Below are 21,731 nucleotides of genomic sequence, written 5' to 3'. Positions count from 1 at the left end.
GATAAGCAATTCAAGAGTTCCCATAATTTCAGTTTGGATCTTACTAGTCCTATTGAGAATCAGGTTGCTCGGGATTATCTGAATATTTTCTCTCGGGAAAATATGTTTGATGATTCCTCCCCCAGGAATCATCAAACATATTTTCCCGAGAGAAAATATTCAGTCCCCCACTGATTTGGACGAAGTAAGATCTACAACTAAAAAGTTTCATAATATGAAAGCTCCAGGTTGTTGTGTCCTTGACTCGGTTTACTAAAAAAGATTAAACACGTCCGTAGTTGTTCATGGTCAGCGATATAAGAGACCGACACTCGTCTTTATTGCAGCTTCGACCGTTTAACACATACAATATATCGTTCGAGTGAACATCACTGATCGTTTATCTTTCAGACCGTATTTTATCGCTAAAAGGGTTTCGACTCTTACACCGGACATATCAGTTCTCCCTCCTTAAGACAACGCTAATTTAACTAGATTGCAATACATTCGATTAGTTAGTTAAACTACACCAAAACTTCCTTTAAATTTAGCTTCGAACTGATGTCTACATCAACAAATCTATTTTAAGCATTTCCAATTTCAGATAACTTGCAATTTCAAATATCGAACTCGAAATATTTCTCAGATACTTTAATGATAATTCGTATTAATTCAATGTAATCACTTTTCTTCTTCACGCGACTCCCAGGTCTTAAAGAAGGTATAAGTTCTTCTTCATTGCTTCTGGAACATCGCTCGACTTGAATCTTCCTCCTCCTTGTTCGTTTTTGATCGCGAATAGCTTCTCGTAGCGATAGGACTGCGTCTAGCCTGCTTGAAGCGCCTGCTATCGCTGTCCTTTGCTGGTACCACTGGTACATCTGGAAACCCTCTAAACTCTTCCTCGTCAGAAACGCTGTTTTCGCGTGGCCTCTTTTCTCTCTGTATAGGTATACTAATCGTCGTGGTAGTTGGCCGCTGATCAACGATGCGCAGTTGATTCCGATGTGCATTAAAGGTGTGGCTGAATAGGCGTTATTATGTTTTGTTTCTCGAGGGAATCCAAATGAGCAATGACCTTCTCTCTTATTTTGAAGGGTACCTCGTATGCCTTTCGAAACACCGGTCTTTCGTCCTTAAGCACAAGATTTGCCCAGCTAGATCCGCTTGCTGAACTTCCTTCCTCACAATGTTAACGACTATGGGATTTCCAAACGTTTCCCTCCAGTTGGGGTAGAAGACATCCATCCAGTTTCTACCGAACAAAGGAACAAAACTTCTTGCACCGTCGAGAATTATTAAAGAAACTTGCTGCTGCATGTTGTTTACTTTCACGTCGACTGAGATCTTGCCAAAAATATTCAATTGTTGTCCGTTTACCACCACCAAACGACTATTGCAAATTGTGGTTTGAATGTGCTTGAAATATTTTGTATAAGTGCTCAGACTAATCACCGAAACTGCCGCCCCACAATCAATTTCCATGTTCAAATGCACTCCCTCAACTGTCACATTTACAAGGCACGGTTCGTTAAAACGTCTGCTTGCTGAAATCATCATGCATGGATAATCTTCGTCTTCGTCCTCTGAATCTCTTAGTCGTAATCTTTTAAAATCATAGCTGTCAATCGGCTCTTCGTCTACAAAGTTTACTGTTTTCCGATTCTGAAGCTGAAAACAATTACGTTTTACATGTCCTCGTTTTCTACAATAATTACAAATAACATTTCCATGGGGATTCTCTGACCCGTACCCACGACGTTCCTGATAATTTGCTTTTGGTTTACTCTCATAATATGCTCTGTGATCAAACCGGTTATTATACGGAGATACACGACCGCGTTCCCTACTCGTGCTTCTACTGCGACTACTATATTGTCTACTGTAGCCTCGCGATCTCGGTCTATTATCCCTGTTCCAACCATCCCGTTGTCCTCCTTGACCTAACCGATATTTCACCGAATTCACGCTCCGATATTCCACGTTCTGCTCATTCATTTCTTTTGCTCTAAGTTTTGCTAACTCTGTTCTTACTACAATTTCCTCTACTTCTTCCAATGTCATGTTATCTTTCATTAAAAGCTTATGCTTCAAATCCTGATCTCGTAATCCAAACACTATTCTATCCTTTATCGCTTCATTCTTATGCGCTCCAAATCCACATTGACTTGCTAATAATTTCAATGCTAGTACATAATTTTCTGCTGGCTCATCTACTCCTTGAATGCGACCATTGAATTTGTGTCTGTACATCATATTTGGCTGCGTTTTATCTAGTCGTTCCTTTAATTTCGTTATCATCTGAACATAATCAATTTCATTTATATCTGTCTCCGGGTAAATTAGTTTTATTTCATCGAAAATAATTGGTCCACTCAAGGTAATGAATAAATTTTTTTTTTAGCTTCCGAAATATTATTTAAAGAAAATAAAATATTCATGCGTTCCATATATTTGGAAAAGCTGGAACCATGTACAAAATGGTCCACGCTTCCGATTAAAGAGGACATCGTTGCAAATGAAAGTCAACAATTGATGAAACCACCCTAGAATGATTCAATTATGATAGAGGCTTAAAATGACTTACTTGACTTCTTTATGTTCTTACTGTGCCACGTTATTGTTCGCGTTTGATGTGTCAGTGGTACTCACCACCGGCGTTACTCTCACGAAGGCGTTATGAGCTGCTCACTCACAAAGGCGTTACGAACCGCTTGCTTTTAGCAGTCACTCTTTCCCTTTTTTTTTCCGCTTGCTATCACGCCGGTCACTCACGGTCGTCGAATTCCCAAGGCGTTTTCTCGGCTCTGCCTCTCGCTCACTCACTTTTTTCGTGTTTCTTTAGCTTTTTTCACACTATAAATTTTCAACGATGAACGTAATGCTCTTATACACTTTTTGCTAGCCTCACACAATTGTTCATTGCTGCTGCCACACAATGCCGGCCTTCTTTTGTACGGACTACCGGAAGCTCTATTCAATACTTTGCTATAAAAAAAAATCCAAGATGGTGTTTTCAATCAAACAAAAGAAATATCACAATGGCCGCTTTTTCTTCTGGATAAACCATGTGCTGATAACTGCCACTTAAATCGCTTGTTTTTTTTGCCACGCAACTCCTAAAAAACGTGTGCTTCCTATATTTAATGTATTTAAATTTCCGAATTAACGCTTTTCACGAGCCAGCTACTGTAGCCAAAACTTTCTCAGCTCACTGACAACGCTAAGGACTGGTCTTCAACATACGAAACCACGATAGATTTTTCACAGTCCACTCACGGCAGGCCAATATGCACGCTACCCACCAGCCGCTGTGACTAACCCAGTTCTTTCACACTATTCACAGTTCTTTTCCGTTTTAATAATCAAAAATTCACTATGTTCTCCTTACGTCGCCACTGTTGTGTCCTTGACTCGGTTTACTAAAAAAGATTAAACACGTCCGTAGTTGTTCATGGTCAGCGATATAAGAGACCGACACTCGTCTTTATTGCAGCTTCGACCGTTTAACACATACAATATATCGTTCGAGTGAACATCACTGATCGTTTATCTTTCAGACCGTATTTTATCGCTAAAAGGGTTTCGACTCTTACACCGGACATATCACAGGTGATGATGGAATTTTCTATATCCTCATCAAAAAACTCCCAGAGAGTACCTTTCTTGGTAAAATTATTTAACAGATGTTTCCATTTGGCATACTTTCCTGATAAATGGAAAAATGCAAAAGTTGTTCCAATTTTGAAGCCGGATAAAAATCCAGCTGAAGCTTCTAGCTACCGTCAAATAAGTCTGCTTTCTTTAATATGTACACTTTTTGAAAAGATAATTTTAAATAGAATGATGCTTCACATCAATACGAACTCAATTTTTCAGATGAGCAGTTTGAATTTCGCCATGGGCATTCAACTACTCATCAACTCTTAAGAGTTACCAATTTAATTCGTTCAAACAAATCTGAAGGCTGCTCAACTGGAGTTGCTCTTCTAGACATAGAAAAAGCATTCGACAGTGTTTGGCATGAAGGTTTGATTACCAATAGGGTCTAGTTCGAAAGGGGCGACTCTATCTACGATGCAGGAAAGATTGTGGTTTGCTGTGGCTAGCTGCGCGACGCTGACTAGATAGAAAGAGGATTGATGATGATTCTGAAACTTTCCTGCAAAAAGATGATGCGCGATGTAAGTAGATGCGAGAAATGAAAGAAGATTTTTAGAAGATTGATTCGCTAGTGTGAGATTTCGAGCATCTAGAATTGAGATTTAGATGTGTCGCCCCCCTCGGTCTAGTTGTTGCACTACCTGGAAAAAGCACATCAAAGGATTCAGAACAAAGTTCTGAAGATGATTTTAAAGTTGCCTCCCTGGTACAGTACTACCGAAGTACATAGAATTTCGAATGTTGAGACTTTAGAACAAATGTTCAACAAAATAATCAATCATTTCAGCAAAAATCGTTGCACTCCTCAATTTCAACAATTAATTCCCTTTATACTTAGATAAGATTTAGTGTTAGTGTTTAGTTTTAAGATGTAAATTGTTATACTGACATGCAGGTATAAAAAACCTGTGAACGAAGCATAATTTCTCAATGTTTGCATCAGCTGTCTTAGATTGGCAGATAATCGAGCCAAAGAACCAACAACTTTGGCTTCAAGCCAAATGTTCGTGGATGACGTATCTGCCACCGGAGTGGGTGAAACGCGAGAATTTTCAAAACAGGGAATCTATTTTCTTGTATTTTGACAGTCGACTGCGTCGTCCATAATGAAATGGTTTTTGCACGGTCGTTTCCGCGAGAGAAGAAGAACACGTCACAGACAAAAAGAAGCCAGTTGTCTCCGCTCCATCTTAGCAATTATCGATATCGGTTGCTGGGATGACGTTACGTCCCAACCCAGTGAATGATGAGTGCATTTCTGCCTCAGTAAATCAGCTAACCAAGCGATACCTTTACTTACAAAAAAAATGTTTTCTACACATTATTCAAACTCAAATTTTTTAATATAAAACTATTAAAATCCAATTAGTTTTCTTCAAAGCACTTTACCCTTCTCTTTTAGAGAATGGCCCATAACGGTTTGCAATATTTATGAAGCAATAAACAAGCCTGCAGAGAACACCCTCTCTCTTCACTTTTTTTTTGTGCGCGCATCGGAGCACCTATCGAGAAGGAAAAACAACGAAGGGGTGGAAAACATGTGTTGTAAATTTCATACCTCTTTTTGCTTTTTTCCATAGCAGGTATTCAAGTTAAAATGAATAAAAAATGAAAATTAATTAAATTATATTCAAAGCATGGAATGGAACGACGGGTTTTGGTGGCATGAGTTTCATATCATTCGTCAGGTTCGATTAGCTATGCACATTCGGGCTGCTGAACCACGTGGTTCTGAACGAACAAAAACGAACACTTGTTAGACGATGAGGTGCACTTGTTCGTAGGGAAATCGACATCTGATGCAAACACTAAACAGGCACGGTGCATCATTAGGGAATATTTGCTCCGCGGAACTAAATCAGACCGTGAGAAATTGACCCGTTGTTGTGTGGCGAGGTTGCTTGTTAAGACTTTTCTCAAACAAAATGTGGATGCGGTGCTATCGTGACATGGGTGACGATTCGTTATCCGGTAATCTGGCTGGATTTAACACTTTGAACATTGAATGTGCATTAACATGACGCGATGGTACTGGGGTAACGTTTGTATTCCAAACCATTTGATGACATTTTAACATTTCTACTGGATTCAATTCAAATGTGAGTGAATGTTATGCAAAATAAGGAACTCTGCTCGAGAGACCATAGAAAGTAAGCAAACGAATGATCTTCGGGAGAAATGGACATGGTTAGATTCGGATTTCTGGAACTTTTGTGCTGCCGCAATTTTCATGGAATTCGAACGAAGTAATTAATATAGTTCTATGATTTACTAATTTAAAGCTTCTGCAATAGTCTAGACTTTTCTGTTGTTATTAAATAAGCAGATTTTTCAGCATTTCCTTTCATTCCTCAGAACTTCTTCGAAGTTCCTACAATGTGTTGGGACTGCAATGAAGATCTCTAATATTTCATAAAGTTAATTACGAACTTGAAATAAATCATTATATCACAAGCCATCGAAACTTCCTCAAAGTACCAAGGCTGCAAAATGCGTGTCGATTCATAGTTGACATGGCTGGTTCTTAGCAATGCGATGACCTATGGTTATGATTCAGCCACCAATCGAAAGATATGGCTATCTAATTTTATTTTGAATAAATAGAATCCCAATTGAGCCTGTGGTTGGCCAGCCGGAACGGAAAAACCCGGAAAAGTCCCGAGTAAAATGTGTGTCGATTCATGTTGACATGACTGGTTCTCGGCTGTTTGGTTACCACATCTTAAGATTGAGCCACTACTTGAAAGGTATGACTATCTATGCAATGACTTCAAACGGAACAGACAAGGAACCGATTGAAGTTGTGGGTGGCCAATCGGAACGCAGGGCTGGTAGCGAGTCACTTTTTAGTGACTTGGTCACTTTTTTCAAGTCAGTCACTAAAAAGTCTCTTTTTTTAAGGCCAAGTCACTAAAGTCACTTTTTTTTTGTAATAAGTCACTATTTTCAACTTTTTTAGAGTGAATTTATTTCAAGATTGATTCTTCTTTTCGTTGTGACGTTTAATCGTCTCTCTCTACATACAGGATGTCTACTCATTTTTCTGGATAAAATTACCTGAGTTTTCCAAGTAAGTAAGTGCAAGATCTAAAAAAGTTTCTTATTCCATGTACAAGATATTGAAAATATTCAAAGTGCCAGAATTAGGTAAAAAAATAAATGATTTATTTCAAGTTCGTAATTAACTTTATGAAAGAATAGAGATCATCGTTGTAGGCATTAACTAACATTAACTTTACAACAATAGTAGGAACTTTGGAGAAGGAAATGCTGAGAATTTCAGTGAAGCCCTTTAAACAAACTGCAGGAACGTAAGGGAAGTAACCACGCTAAAAATATGGGAAACTTATTGGAAGCTGTAAGAACCTCAAAGCGGTTCTTTTAGCAACCGAGACTTTTCAGGAACTTTTATGAAGTTCCTAGAATTTCAGAGAACTTCACAGGTATCAAACGAACTTGAGAAATTTAAGAAAACTTGAGGGATATTGTGCAAATTTCTAAGAAGTTCTAAGCACCTCAGAAAAGCTGGATCTAGAAATCTTTGGGGAATTTCAGAGCTTAAGAGCAGTTCCCGTAACTATAGTCTAGACTTTTGGAGCAGTTTGAAATCTATAATCGTAAATAGCTTGAGAGCTTTAGGGGAGCTTCGAAAACTTCTAGACAGCTCAGATAATCAAAGGGCAGTTCAAATAATTTCAAGGAAATTGTAGAAACCTTAAAGAAGTTTCGAGAAACTCAGAGAATTTCCGGAAACTTCTGCAAAGCTCCGAGAGAATATCTGGAACGTGATCAAAATTATATGGACATCCGGAAAACGTGAAAATTAAGGTAAATTGATTAAAGAACATCAACGAAGAGAACTTTTAGCGAGCAGCGATATCTTCAAGAAATTCCAGAGAACTAAATTTAGATATTTTTAGACAGTTTAATGATATTCAGCGAAGTTCCGAGTACTTCGAGGACGATCAGATAGCTTCAGAATAATCCCATTAAATTCCAGAAATTTAGAAATTTAGAAGAAACTTCACAGAAGGACAGTGGTCTTCAGAAACATTACTTCATAGAAATCTATGGAGCTTGATGAGATGAGATCCGCAAACTTGAAAATTAAAGCAATTCCCAGATTTTCAGATAACTTCAGAGACGTTAAAATTTTTTTTGAGGTCTTTGCATAAGTTCAGAAGTTCACTGAAGCATTTTTAGGACGATTTAATTAAATTCAGCGCAGTACAACAGGCTTCATGAGAACTGCAAAAACTTTAGAGTTGTTTTGGGAATTTCAGAAAAGAACAGAGAACCTCAAAGCAGTTCCGTCAACATTAGAGAAGTCACATAAGTTTTAAAGAAGTTTAGAGAACTTCAGTGATTTTTTAAACCTTTAAAGAAGATCCATGATCGTTAGAAAAATTGAGGAAATTTAGAAAGTCCTATAAAGTTCAGAATTTGAGGAGAAGTATTGTGAGCATCAGGTTAGTTTATCAAACTACAAAACTTCAAGGCACTTTCATTAACTTCAGGAAAAATTTGAGAATGTTCAAGTAATTCTGAAGACCTTAAAATAGTTCATTCCATATTTAACGGAGATTTCCTCAAAATCTCGATGAAGCTATCTTCAGAATTAAATTTTCTTTTAGTTTTCTTCGGAATTACTTTGAAATTCTCCACGGTGGGCGTTGGCCAAATTTGGATTTTTCAGATATAATCCTAAATAGGACCTAGATTATTTAAAACTCTAGTAACCTCAAGTCCGTGCTCTGTCACAATGTTTCATTGTGATTAATCAACACTCAAAGGGGTAAAATATCAAATTTGGGGTGAATTTGAAAGAAAGGGAACTTGGAGTGTAGAGCGCACTGCCCACTGGACGATTCTGAAGCCTGGCCAAGTGAGTGGGGTATGGGTTTATTTGATTGAACGTCATTTCCAATGTATATATTGATACATTCAAACCATTGGCATTTGAGATAAGACAGAGATAGGATGCGGAGGGCCCGCTTAGAGGGAGCGTAGCCCATGTTATGGTTTCCATTTATTAAATAGTTCAGATAGGCTGGAAATGACATGTTCATAGTGAGAAAATGTACCATATGGGGCCCGTTCACTGATCAAAATCAGATTCACATCGTCAGACCCTGCCCAAGAATAAGGGGATTGACGATGACTTGTCAAGTTTTATTTTGAATTTGCGTTTTGCATTTAATACTCTAGTAAATCTCGCGTCCGTGCTCATTCACAACAGTGTGAGGTGTCAATACTCACTGGGTCATATGTCTTAGACCAGTTCCAGATTAGTTTGCTATTAATATCTTCTGCATCGCAGTTCGCGATAGATTACTAAATATGGGTTCTCTTTTCCGACCATAATAGTGTGAGGGAAGGGGGTGAGTTCTGGATCAACAATGGAGGGGGGCCCATCGGTATTTGTGGGCAGACCGTCCAAATCCCATTCCTCACGGATCGGAGGCTGCTCACGCAGGCCAACACCATCTTCGTGTAGGTGGAAGTTTCCCCTATCCGATGATGGTGTTGGTTTGCGTGGGTGGCCTTCGCTTTGTGAGTGGGGGGGCTTTGGAGCGGTTTGTTTGCGAGTGCTGATGGGCCCTTTTCTATTGTTGATCCAGAGTTAAACGTTGCGATATGAGAGCGAATAGAGGCAAATAAATAGGGAAGACAACACCATGACCCAAATAAGTAACCAATGCATGCGGCTCACACTTAACTTGTTCTATTTCTTTCTTTCTTCCTATCATGTACTAATATTAACTGCCTGAGGACAAATGGGAACACGACCAGAAGATCAATAGGAGAAAAAGAAAATTCGAACAAGAAAAGAAGAATAAAACTTGCACCGGCAAGAGGAAGCAGACAGAAAGGATCATGCCGGTTGGAGACAGCCAATGTATACTGGACGAAGCTTGTATCTAGGAAAAGTCGTATGTGCAGGAAACCGTAAGTTGGATAAGAATCGTAAAAGGTGTGTGCTTGCTTGATAAGATCCTAACTTTACTTTAAATACACGGTAGGAATCGAATATCCATTTATGATTAAGGTTTTGCCCATTTTTCAGTGGGAGTGGCAATACTCATTGATGAGTGATTTATCGTACCCATTTATTAGTAACTGTTAGCAGCTAATGATTAATTGATTTACCTATTTTAGAATTACCTATACTTCACATCAGAACCTCATTTCCTTCAATTACTACTCCGTCGCAGCACACACCTTATATGGATCGCTAACCTTTATTTAGTTTCAGCATTTTCGGTGAGTTTTAAAAGTATAATTACCATGCATATAGATAAGTTAATGTACCAGAACCTGGACGGACACGAGCCTACCCAGGGGAGGACCCGGATACGACCACCCATGTGTGTCTAGAGTATCGCACGAGCTGACGAGTGCAACGGGAAGGACAGTAGGTGTATAGACTAGGGGGTTGGTCCCTAGATAAGCCTTCTTAGCGGAAGGCACAGCCTATGCACTGAACAATTACAATTACAATTTTAGTAAAAGTGGAATGCCAAACTCCTCAAGCATGTGTGCGTGTCAATAACGCAATCGTTTCTACGCTAATCTTTTTAATAAGAACCAGAGATGTTTGTGCATGTTACATGTTATAACTGATGTTATCTTTGGAAACCTTAACCAGCAATACTTTTACTGTTTCAGTGCCTGGTTTTTACGATTATATCAGGTTCTTGTTTTAAACGTTCCCAAGAACTCGTAACATTACTGCCTAAAGTTTTAAATCAGTCCAGAAAATTTAACATTAACGATATTGAAAATCGGTTTTCTGCCGTTTATTGAATACATATTAAATGGTACATTTATCAGTCGATGCTGTAAAAAATGTGCCCCGCATGGCTGCTCCCCGTGGACGATGTTCTAAAAAACGTTTTTTGCGGTGCCAACTGCGGTTTGTGATGTAATCATCTGAAATAAAAAAAAAAAACCATGCCAAATCCGTTAAGCATGTGTTAAACTAGTCCTTGATCGTTGCAAAGTTGAAGTGCAGATTTTTGATCCTTAAAATTTGTCTTTGATCGGCTGTAAAAAATCGAATTTAAATGATAGACGAAATCCGAACGATCGTGGACTGCCCAAAATAGTACTGAACAGAAATCAAAACGAATCGGACGAATCGAAAGGATACATTTCGAGAAATTTTTGGCACCGGTTTTGAAAATATGATTCCGAGATAATCGCGTTTAAAGTTTCAAGTTGGGTTTAGTCCACTATAAGTGAATATTTTTGTACATCGCATAACTTTCACAATTTTCATCGGATCAACTTGATCTTTTGAGGAAATATTCTTGACTTTGTATACTTTCGATTAGGACAATAAAAAAATCGATTTTTTGAAAGTTTGCGGGTAGGCGTAACCCCTGAAGTGATACAATACATTCCTAAGTGATTAAGTAGTTTCCAAAGTGATTGAAAACATTTCTGAAGTGATTCCAAACTTGTCTGAAGTAATTCAGTACTTTCTGACGTGATTTCTAACTCTCCATCAATTATTCAGCGCTCTCTGAAATGATTCAGTGCTTTCCGAAGTGATTCCGATTGTTTATGAAGATATTAACTATTTTCCAAAGTGATCCAATTATTTTCTTAAGAGATTCACCCAGACAACCATTTGTTACGTATACCACAGTTACAATTGAAATATGCAAGCATATATATAATTTGTTTAAATCGTATGTAATGTTCAAAAATGCCCTTTACGTACAAAAGTGGAGGCAATATACAAGCATCGCCAAAACATTAAAAAAAGAAATGGCTAGATACGATTTTGATAAGTTATTTTTAAGACCTACATTAGCATTTTCTCCGATTTCTGATAGACTAAATAACGATTCCTATTCCTGCATTGATTTATGGTTTATATATTTACGATTAAATTTTTACCACAAGACCATTTTGTCTATGAAATATTACGATTTGAAACACCTTTATACACGATGCACTAATTGATTACTGATTTACTTCACCATTGTATGCAATTTTCGAGGTCCATAGTTACGATTTTGTTTGATATTTTAAACGACCAATAAAATTAGCGTCAAAAAGTATTTTTACATGCACACAACATCAATCAAAGCCCCAATGCACTAGGACTTCCGTATTTGGCATGAAACTTATGTTATACTTACATCTTACACAATTAAAACCATCACTTACTGGAATCGAACTTTGAACACCGGGGTTGTTAGTTGTCGAGCTATCCACAGCATCACACATGAGTTGTGAGTTTTGCTGATTCTAATCAATAACATTTCACATCTATCGTATGGACCATCAAAGTAAATCGTTTATCCATGTTGCTAAATGTTGCTGCAATTCGAGTTGATTCATTGATAAATGCGACTTTTTTAGTCGTCGTTTTTCACTCGTCACCCTATACGACACATATTTGACAAGGCGAAGGAGCCATACTTGTTTACTTTTGCGTCGCTATCAATAGTCTGTATGAATTCGCGTGAAAAGCAGTGCAATTCGCTTTAAAACTCAGCTCCGTGGTCTTTTTTCACCCAGAAAAGGTAATACACAATAAAAAAGTACATAAAGGTACCATAATATAACATCAAATATATTTTCCAGATGTTTACCGTGGCGCAATTTTTCGAAAAGCAACAACTACGAGTATTGGCTATTCCATCCTCTTGGATTCGAGGCGGCTGCTTGCTATGGCCAAAACTTCTATCAAACGATAAAATTGACAAAATGCGTGTAGATGGAACTGAATTTCACGGGGCTTCGAAAAAAATTCCGGCCATAGTAACCCGAAAATACCGGAGTCTTCAAGCAGCAGAAGCAGCCGCTGAAGATCTTTTAAAGCATGAAGTTTCTGACATAGAAACTAAACGAAAACTTCTGAAACACAGCAATGTGAAGCAAAATCCACGCAAGGATTACAACCGGGCCATTGAGAGTATGTTGCGCATATAGCAAATTATTCCGGATCTCGGTCGGTGCTAATGGGTCGATTCAGTCTCCCGGAACTCGAAAAACTGCACCAAGGTCATCGTTCCAGACACCAAGTAAGCAACGACAAATCGAATCCTGCAATCTAATACGCCAGCCATCCGTACCGCTATCATCGTCCCTAACATCCAGCACTTCCAGTGCTCTAAGGACTGCACCAGGTGCATCGTTCCAGACTCCGAGTGTACCTCGAAAAGTTGAACTCACCCTAGCACGCCAGCAGATTTTACCAGAACGAGAGATAGCAACAGGCGCGTCATTCCCGGTACCCGGTGTGCAGCAACAAGTTGGATTCGACAAACTGACACATCAGAAGACAACATCACGACAAATAATCCAAACACCAGGCACGTACGACATTCGCGAGACTGATCCAGGTCTTTCGTTCCAAACATTGTGTACCACACCATCCTCGTTTATAGCACCTAAAATGATACATCAGGGACCAGCTCCAGAAGTTGTACCAAATCTACAAGAGCTATCTGATCAGTACAAAACTGAAAGGATCCCAACAAATGAAATGATGTTTGTACCATCTTCTCCGAAAGGTATCAACAATTAATTCAATATCTGATTTTTCTTAAATTGTGTTTTGTTTTCTTTCAAACAGATCCAGCCTTAGGTCATCAGTCTACTTATCAGCAACCTATATTTGTTAATGATGATGGCATAATGTACATCACTCAAACAGACGACTCCGCCAACGCTGGTAAGAAATCGTCTGAAAGCATTCCTATATGATCATGTCACTAAGATATTTTCCTATTTTTAGGCAATCTGTCGCTCCTTCCTTTTGATGATTTCAAATGTGAAGTCGAAGCCCTCAGATCTGAAATGGCTAATTTGAAGACTGAATTCCACAATATGAAGCTTCAAAGAGACTATCTCGAATTCAATTCGCCAAGCCGTGACAGATTGCTTCGAAAGCAATTTCATTCGATTGGCTGCCATGATGGACATGTCTAAAAAAATCGATGAGCCTGTGATGCAAACAGGGCAAACCGTCGAGGAGCATGTACCTATCAATGACGCAGATAATTTAACTAAATTTAACATACTATTGGCAAATGAGGATGTACGCAAACAATATGTAAGTTTTCTTTTTAATTTATCGACAAATCTTGACATACTTTTGTTTCAGATTGCCTACTACACGAAAATTGTTATCCCAGACACGTACATTGGAAGAGGAGATTCGGCTTTTTATATAATAGCAGATTGCATATTTACGCGAGCGTTCTGGTACACATTTACCTGGACGGGAATCAATCGTGGCAACAAATCCAAAAAGGGGTTTCGCGAATTTGCCAACGTTCTTCAATTACTCCTGGCAATTGTACGTATTGGTGATCCAACGTACACATTACGAAATCTGGAAACATTTTGCAAAACTCGACTCTTCCGTTACTCGAAGGCAAGGTCTATCAGTAAGCAGCTACGGAAATCGGCTTGTCGTCCGAATCGGAAAAAGAAACACGACGGAAATGCGGATATTCCCATTGAATGCGAGCTTGGAGCAGGTGCTACAGATGATGAGGTCGATGAAGCCGAAACTTTGGAAAATGCCGATGATGATGCTTCACATGCAGACAGTTCTATTGAGGGAAATGAACGTGAGCCAAACGCTGATGATACAAGAGAAGCTGATGACGTCGATGCAACCACTGATTCCTGTGACGACGACGTACCCGAAGTGAGCACGCTGTTCGATTCCGATGATAATGCTTCACCAGATTTTGCCGGATTTGAGGAAAATTAAATTCAATAATTTGGTTTTCATACGATTGCTTTGCTGTATTTCCGAATTCCATGATTCCATGAATTGCAATAAACATTGAAGTTGCGAAAAACATTGTTATTCTGATTCATTGTTTAGGTAAACTACTTCACAGTATGTATTAGAGGAACAAAAACAATTTCATTTTTCCATGGTATAGCAACTAGTTTACACATGATCGAACTGATATCGCACAATTGATTCTTGGATAAGTTACTTTTCTCTGCCTTAGCAACAAAAATATGAATAAAAGAAGATTTGAAAGGTTTAACGAAAAAGTCATTCTTATGCAGTACATAACTACCTTCAATCACCCAATCCGAATTGTTTTCAATTACATTTTCCATACAAACAATATGAAGGTCGGATCTCACTGCGTCCTAGCAAGAAGTACGGTCGACTTGTTTCGCGCTCCGTTGTTTTGGAAGTTTTCTCGGTATTCGCTTGATATAAATTATCAGTTTTTTCTCACTAAGTGACTCCTGGCATAGTTCCCGGTAAATTGATCGAAAAGTGAGTTTTTTTTTGTAGTAGAAAGTGTCATTTTCGGAACGATTAATCCGTGCTATTGGTAATTCGCAAACCAATTTGGGCATCATCGTTGCGTGGTCACGCATACGCGCTCACGCATACCCGCTTACGTATCATCATCATCGAGTGTGAGCACCCGTTTCTACATCTACATCGTTCATCAATCATCGTGCGCCTGTGTGCGCTGAGTACCGAGCCTCGATCAAGTGCACCACAGCGAAGGTCATCCACGCAGCGCGTCTCTTCCAGCCATCTGTGTAAACGCCTACACATATAACGCTCGGTGGTAGAAGTATAGAATTATCAGATAAGTTTTTGTTTTTTTTTGTTTCTTTTCCTCCTCCATTAGTTAAATTTTCATTTTGTATTTCTGTGTTTGTAGTGTTTTCTGTGTATTGTGTCTGTGCGTTCAGTGGGAGAGCGTTTTGCGCTCCCACTAGTTGAACAAAATGGATGTTTTGTCAGAAGACGACATGGATGACCATTCATCTCAGAATAATGATGATGTCATCCCTGGTTCGTCGTCTCAGTCTGTCAATGGGCAGGATGAGAAAAGCACCAGATTGCGGTCCTACCCGAATGACTCGACTGGCCCATGGGTTGTCTATTTTCAGCCCAAAAACAAACCCTTGAATGTTGTTCAGATATCTGATGATCTGACAAAGCGATTCTCTGCCGTGACCGAAATAACGAAGGTTAGGCACAACAAACTTCGTGTGACCGTCGCTAACCTGAAACAGGCCAATGAAATTGCTGTTTCCCAGTTTTTCACACTGGAATATAGGGTGTACATTCCAGCTTCTGATGTGGAGATCGAAGGCGTGGTCACTGAGGCGAGCCTGAACCCCGAGATACTGGAGAAGCAAGCGGTTGGCCGATTCAAGAACCCCTTGCTTCCTCCGGTAAAGATGCTGGCCGTTCATAGAATGAAGTCAGTATCGCTCAGCGAGGGTAAAAAGAGTTTTACCCCCACAGACTCGTTTCGGGTGACCTTTTCTGGATCTGCCCTTCCTCAATACATCGAGCTGGGAAAACTTCGTCTTCCTGTGCGGTTGTTTGTACCTCGGGTCATGAACTGCCAGAATTGTAAGCGGTTGGGACATACGGCCTCCCACTGCGGCAACAAGGCACGCTGCTCCACATGCGGGGAGAAGCATGAGGATGGCGCCTGCGCAGCTACTGCACCAAAATGCGTGTACTGCAATGGAACTCCTCCTCATGCTCTCTCGTCGTGCCCGGCGTACAAACAGCTCGGGGACAAAATGAAACGCTCCCTTAAGGAACGTTCCAGGCGGTCTTTTGCAGAAATGCTTAAGACAGCCAAGCCATCGACCAACGAAACAAATCCCTTCGCTCTTTTGTCAGATGACGAGTCTGGCTCTGACTTGGCTGAGGAGGGAGTTTCTTTCAGTTTTCCGGAAGGTTCTGCCCGGAAACGAAAACGCATCCGTTCGCGGAAAGTTGCAGATCAAGAACCCCAAATCAGCTTGCCCAAATCAAGGAGTGGTGGAAAAAAGGAGACTTCTACTCCTCCTGGATTCCGCAGAACTGATTATACCCAGGATTTTCCACCTCTTCCGGGGACATCCAAAACCCCTGATGCCCCAATTTTAAGAACAGAAACCCCTTCTTCATCTGGGCTGTTCTCATTTGATGACATTGTGGACGGTATTCTCAAATACCTCAACATTTCTGATCCTCTGAAAAGCATTGTCCTCACATTGCTTCCGACCGTGAAATCCTTCTTGAAGCAATTGACTTCAAAATGGCCCCTTCTTGCAGCTATCATCTCCTTCGATGGATAATTTTCCAAACGAGGTCGGGGATTTGATCACTGTTCTACAGTGGAATTGTCGAAGTCTTATTCCGAAATTAGATTCGTTCAAGTATTTAGTCCATAACAATAATTGCGATGCATTTGCCCTCTGTGAAACATGGCTCTCTTCAGAAATTGATCTCCCTTTTTTTGATTTTAACATTATTCGATTGGATCGTGAGGATTCACGTGGAGGAGGGGTACTTTTGGGGATCAAAAAGTGCCATTCCTTCTATAGAGTGAATCTTCCCGAATTCCCCGGTATTGAAGTTGTCGCATGTCAGGCTACCATTAAAGGTAAGAGCCTTTGTATTGCTTCTGTATATATTGCTCCTAGAGTCTCTGTTAATCGCAAGCAACTTTTCGACATATGTGCGGTACTTCCCGCTCCATGGTTGATCATGGGAGATTTTAACTCCCACGGTACAGGCTGGGGGGAGGTGTACGATGATAACCGTTCTACTTTGATTTATGATCTCTGCGACAACTTCAACATGACAATCCTTAACAATGGAGAAGTAACACGTTTGGCTGGTCCATCCTCGAATGGTAGCAGATTAGACCTCACCTTTTGCTCCAATTCACTATCGTTGGATTGCACTTGGCATGTAATCCAGGATCCGCATGGTAGTGATCATCTGCCGATCAAAATTTCGATTGCCAGTGGGTTCAACTCGTCAGAATCCGTTAACGTCGCGTATGATCTAACCCGTAACATCGATTGGACTAAGCTCCAATCCGCGATAGACGATACAGCATCGTCAGTGGAAGAGCTTCCGCCGTTGGAGGAATATAATTTCCTCTCTAATCTCATCGTCGGCAGCGCACTTCAAGCTCAAACACGACCGGTGACGCGATCGTCTATTCGTAAGAAAACACCATCGCTCTGGTGGGATCAACAATGCACGGAGGTTTACCGTAAAAAGTCCGACGCGTTTAAACTTTTTCGGAAACGCGGAACACGCGAGCATTTCAACGCATACACATCTCTTGAACGCGAACTCAAGAGCCTCATCAAGGCCAAAAAACGGGGTTACTGGCGGCAGTTTGTAGACGGATTGTCGCGCGAAACGTCTATGAATACGCTTTGGAGTACGGCGCGAAGAATGCGTAACCGGTCTACTAACAACGAAAGCGAGGAATGCTCGGATCAATGGATTCTTAAATTCGCGCGAAAAGTGTGTCCGGATTCCGTGCCGTCGCAGTTGATTCCTCGCGAAACCGCGAATTCGGTAGACGAAATCAGTCAGCCTTTTTCAATGGTGGAACTTTCACTCGCTCTCCTTTCGTGTGGCAATTCTGCCCCGGGATCTGATAGAATCAAGTTCAACTTGCTGAAAAACCTCCCAGACGTCGCTAAGAGGCGCATGTTGAACTTGTACAATCAGTTCTTGGAGCTCAATATTGTTCCCGACGATTGGAGACAAGTGAGGGTGATAGCCATTAAAAAGCCTGATAAACCCGCGTCGGATCACAATTCGTATCGGCCCATCGCGATGCTGTCGTGTATTCGGAAATTGATGGAGAAAATGATCCGTTTTCGCCTCGACAAATGGGTTGAGACGAACCACCTTTTTTCAGATACTCAATTTGGTTTCCGTAGGGGTAAGGGAACGGACGACTGTCTCGCGTTGCTTTCCTCGGAAATTCAGTTGGCAGAAAGAGCAAATGGCTTCTGTGTTCTTGGATATCAAGGGGGCTTTTGATTCAGTATCCGTTGAAGTTCTTTCAGAGAAACTCCACGCTTGTGGATTGTCTCCATTAATGAATAATTTTTTGTACAATTTGCTGTCAGAAAAACATATGAGCTTTTCTCATGGAAACTCTACAGCTTTTCGATTTAGCTACATGGGTCTCCCCCAAGGCTCATGTTTAAGCCCCCTTTTGTACAATTTCTACGTTAGAGAAATTGATGCCTGTCTTAGTGACAATTGCACGTTGAGACAACTTGCAGATGACGGCGTAGTGTCTATCACAGGGCCAAAAGAGGTTGACCTGCAAGGACCCTTACAGGATACCTTGGACAATTTGTCTACTTGGGCTATTCAGCTAGGTATCGAATTCTCCACGGAGAAAACTGAGTTGGTCGTTTTTTTCTAGGAAGCATAGCCCAGCACAACCGAAGCTTCAACTTTTGGGTAAACCGATCACTCATTCCATGTCTTTTAAATATCTCGGGGTCTGGTTCGATTCCAAATGCACCTGGAGATCCCACATTGAGTATCTGAGAAGAAAATGCCAACTAAGGATCAATTTCCTTCGATCAATTACCGGAACGTGGTGGGGAGCCCATCCACAAGATCTTCTGACGTTGTACCGGACAATGATTTTATCGGTTTTAGAGTACGGCAGTTTTTGCTTCCAGTCGGCAGCTAAAACGCACATCATCAAGCTGGAACGGATCCAGTATCGTTGTCTTCGTATCGCGTTAGGATGCATGCACTCGACTCATACTATGAGTCTCGAAGTGCTGGCGGGCATGTTGCCACTATCCGTCCGTTTTTCAGAGTTATCTCTGAGGCTCCTCACCCGTTGCGAAGTAATGAACCCACTGGTGATCGAAAATTTTGAGAAGCTTCTGGAGCTAAATCCTCAAACATGTTTTATGACTTTGTACTACCTATATTTAACACAGGATGTCAGCCCTTCAAGAAATATTCCCAATCGTGTAATCTTCTCCGATTTCGGCAATTCAGTGAATTTTGATTTATCTATGACGCAGGAAATCCGCGGAATTCCAGAGCATCATCGTCCTATGATTGCTCCGTCATTATACGGTGCAAAGTTTGGCCATGTTGATTCTGCAAGAACGTTTTTCACAGATGGATCTCTAATAGAGGAGTCCGCTGGTTTTGGTGTATTTAATGAATTTCATAGCGCCTCTCGAAAACTTGAAGCTCCTTGTTCTGTGTATGTGGCTGAACTGGTAGCAATTCACTACACTTTGGAAACTATTGCTTCACTTCTTCCAGACCACTACTTTATTTTTACGGATAGTCTCAGTTCTGTCGAGGCTATCCGTTCCATTAGGCCGGTAAAGCACTTCTCGTATTTTCTCTTGAAAATACGAGAACTGCTTAGTACTTTATCCGTGCGCTCTTTCATCATCACCTTCGCGTGGGTCCCTTCGCATTGCTCAATTTTGGGCAATGAGAAGTCGGATTCACTTGCGAAGGTGGGCGCTATGGAAGGCGACATTTATGATCGACAGATCGCCTATAGTGAATTTTTCTCTATTTATCGTCAGCAGTCGCTCGTTAGCTGGCAACATCAATGGAGTGAAGGGAGCTTGGGACGATGGCTACATTCAATTATCCTTAAGGTGTCGAAGTTTGCATGGTTCAAAGGGTTGGACTTGAGTCGAGACTTCATACGCGTGATGTCTCGTCTCATGTCCAATCACTATTGTCTAAACGCTCACTTGTTCCGTGTGGGGTTGGGAGACAGCAATCTCTGTGAATGTGGACAAGGTTACCAGGACGCTGATCACATCCTTTGGTCTTGTGTGGAGTATCGTGGAGTCAGATCACATTTTTATGATTCCCTTCGGGCTCGAGGTAGACAACCTAATGTTCCAGTTCGGGATATTTTGGCTAGACGCGATCTGGAGTTTATGAAACTCATATATGTTTACTTTAAGGATATTAACCTTAGATTGTAAGTTTGATTAACCTTGTGTTTAGTTTGTATTTTGTACGTGTGGGTTTTTTTTTTCAATGTTTTTTTCAAGATGAATAGAAATAATTTCATGCTTTAGGATTAATTAAATAGTTGTATCGTAAACCACATTTCAAACCTCCTTCTTCCCTTTTCCCATCCAAAAAATTGTAAATCTCCACTAACCTCGAGACAACCGCGAGTACTCGGTCCAGTTCCTTTAACTTTAAATTTAAGACAGTAATAATGTATAACGCAAAGAATAACTCGGCTCTGTAAAGTTTATTCGATTGAGCCTGTACAAATAAAGTAATTATAAAAAAAAAAAAAAAATATGAAGGTCTTTAGTTAGAATCCATTTATCTTCAAAGTTTGTACTCAAAATGAAGTCCGTTAGGGTGATCTTGATTTTAGATATTGTCTTCTCAACGGAAATAGTAGTTCTTGTATTAGTTGAACATGCATGGCTTATGTTTTTTGAAGTTTCATTATTAACAAGTTCGATCAAACGGTTTGCTATTTGATTCAATGGCAGCGGTCCTGCTTGGATCATTTTTTTAATAGAATGTAAGTAATTTTCGAACGGATAAGCAGTTAGTGTACACAACGGTCCAAACCTTTCTACTTCATCTACTACGTGGCACAGATTATGAACATTGCTTGTAAGGTATTCTACTCCGTACAGATCTTTATATTCATTTATGAAATCATTCAACAAATCACGGGCAACTGGAAGATAACCATTGTACATTACAATAGAACATATACGAACTGTACAAAACAAATATAGAAAATGATGATAGAATTTGTCAGGTAGAAAATCTTTAAGAAGTACCAAACTAACGTAGTTAAGAAAATTACGATACTCTAAACCTTTCCACAATGAAACAAACTGCAATGATCGCATTCGTCGATGAATTTCTGAAGGAAATCGAATTTTTACAAGGAAATTTGATATTTCTGCTTTATCTTTGATACTCCATTTAGCACGCTTTGTCATTGAACCTGTGCGCCAACCGTTCAGCAGTTTCCTCATCACACCTAATTCCAACAAATGTAGAGCGTCAGACACAATAATGTCCTCTATTAGATCTATTGATAAACGTATGAGAGGTGTATCACTTCGTTGATGTTCGGGATACTCCTTATTCCGAAACTTCTCATCAGTTCTAGGTGGGGCATTGATATTGGGGAACACTACTGTACCAGCAGTGTGACAATATTTGCCCTTGGTAGTACACTTTAGGCAGCCGTGTTTGCCGTTGAAATTGATGACTCCTTTTATAAAAGACCGAGCAGGAGAATCGCATATAAAACATCGAA

At 40.1% G+C, this 21,731-nt stretch overlaps 1 pseudogene; it reads right to left on the bottom strand.

Annotated features, from left to right (window-relative positions):
• Positions 1 to 244: 244 nt before the first annotated feature.
• On the bottom strand, positions 245 to 3,576 carry LOC135711461 (uncharacterized; annotated as a pseudogene).
• Between the last annotated feature and the right edge of the window lie 18,155 nt (positions 3,577 to 21,731).

This window comes from Ochlerotatus camptorhynchus, unplaced genomic scaffold, assembly GCF_037179485.1.
Source record: "Ochlerotatus camptorhynchus isolate MF236.1 unplaced genomic scaffold, CSIRO-AGI_Acam_v1.1 ptg000433l, whole genome shotgun sequence".
Classification (NCBI taxonomy): Eukaryota; Metazoa; Arthropoda; class Insecta; order Diptera; family Culicidae; genus Ochlerotatus; species Ochlerotatus camptorhynchus.
The sequence above is the reverse complement of the archived record's forward strand: the minus strand, read 5'-3'. Positions and strand labels throughout refer to the sequence as shown.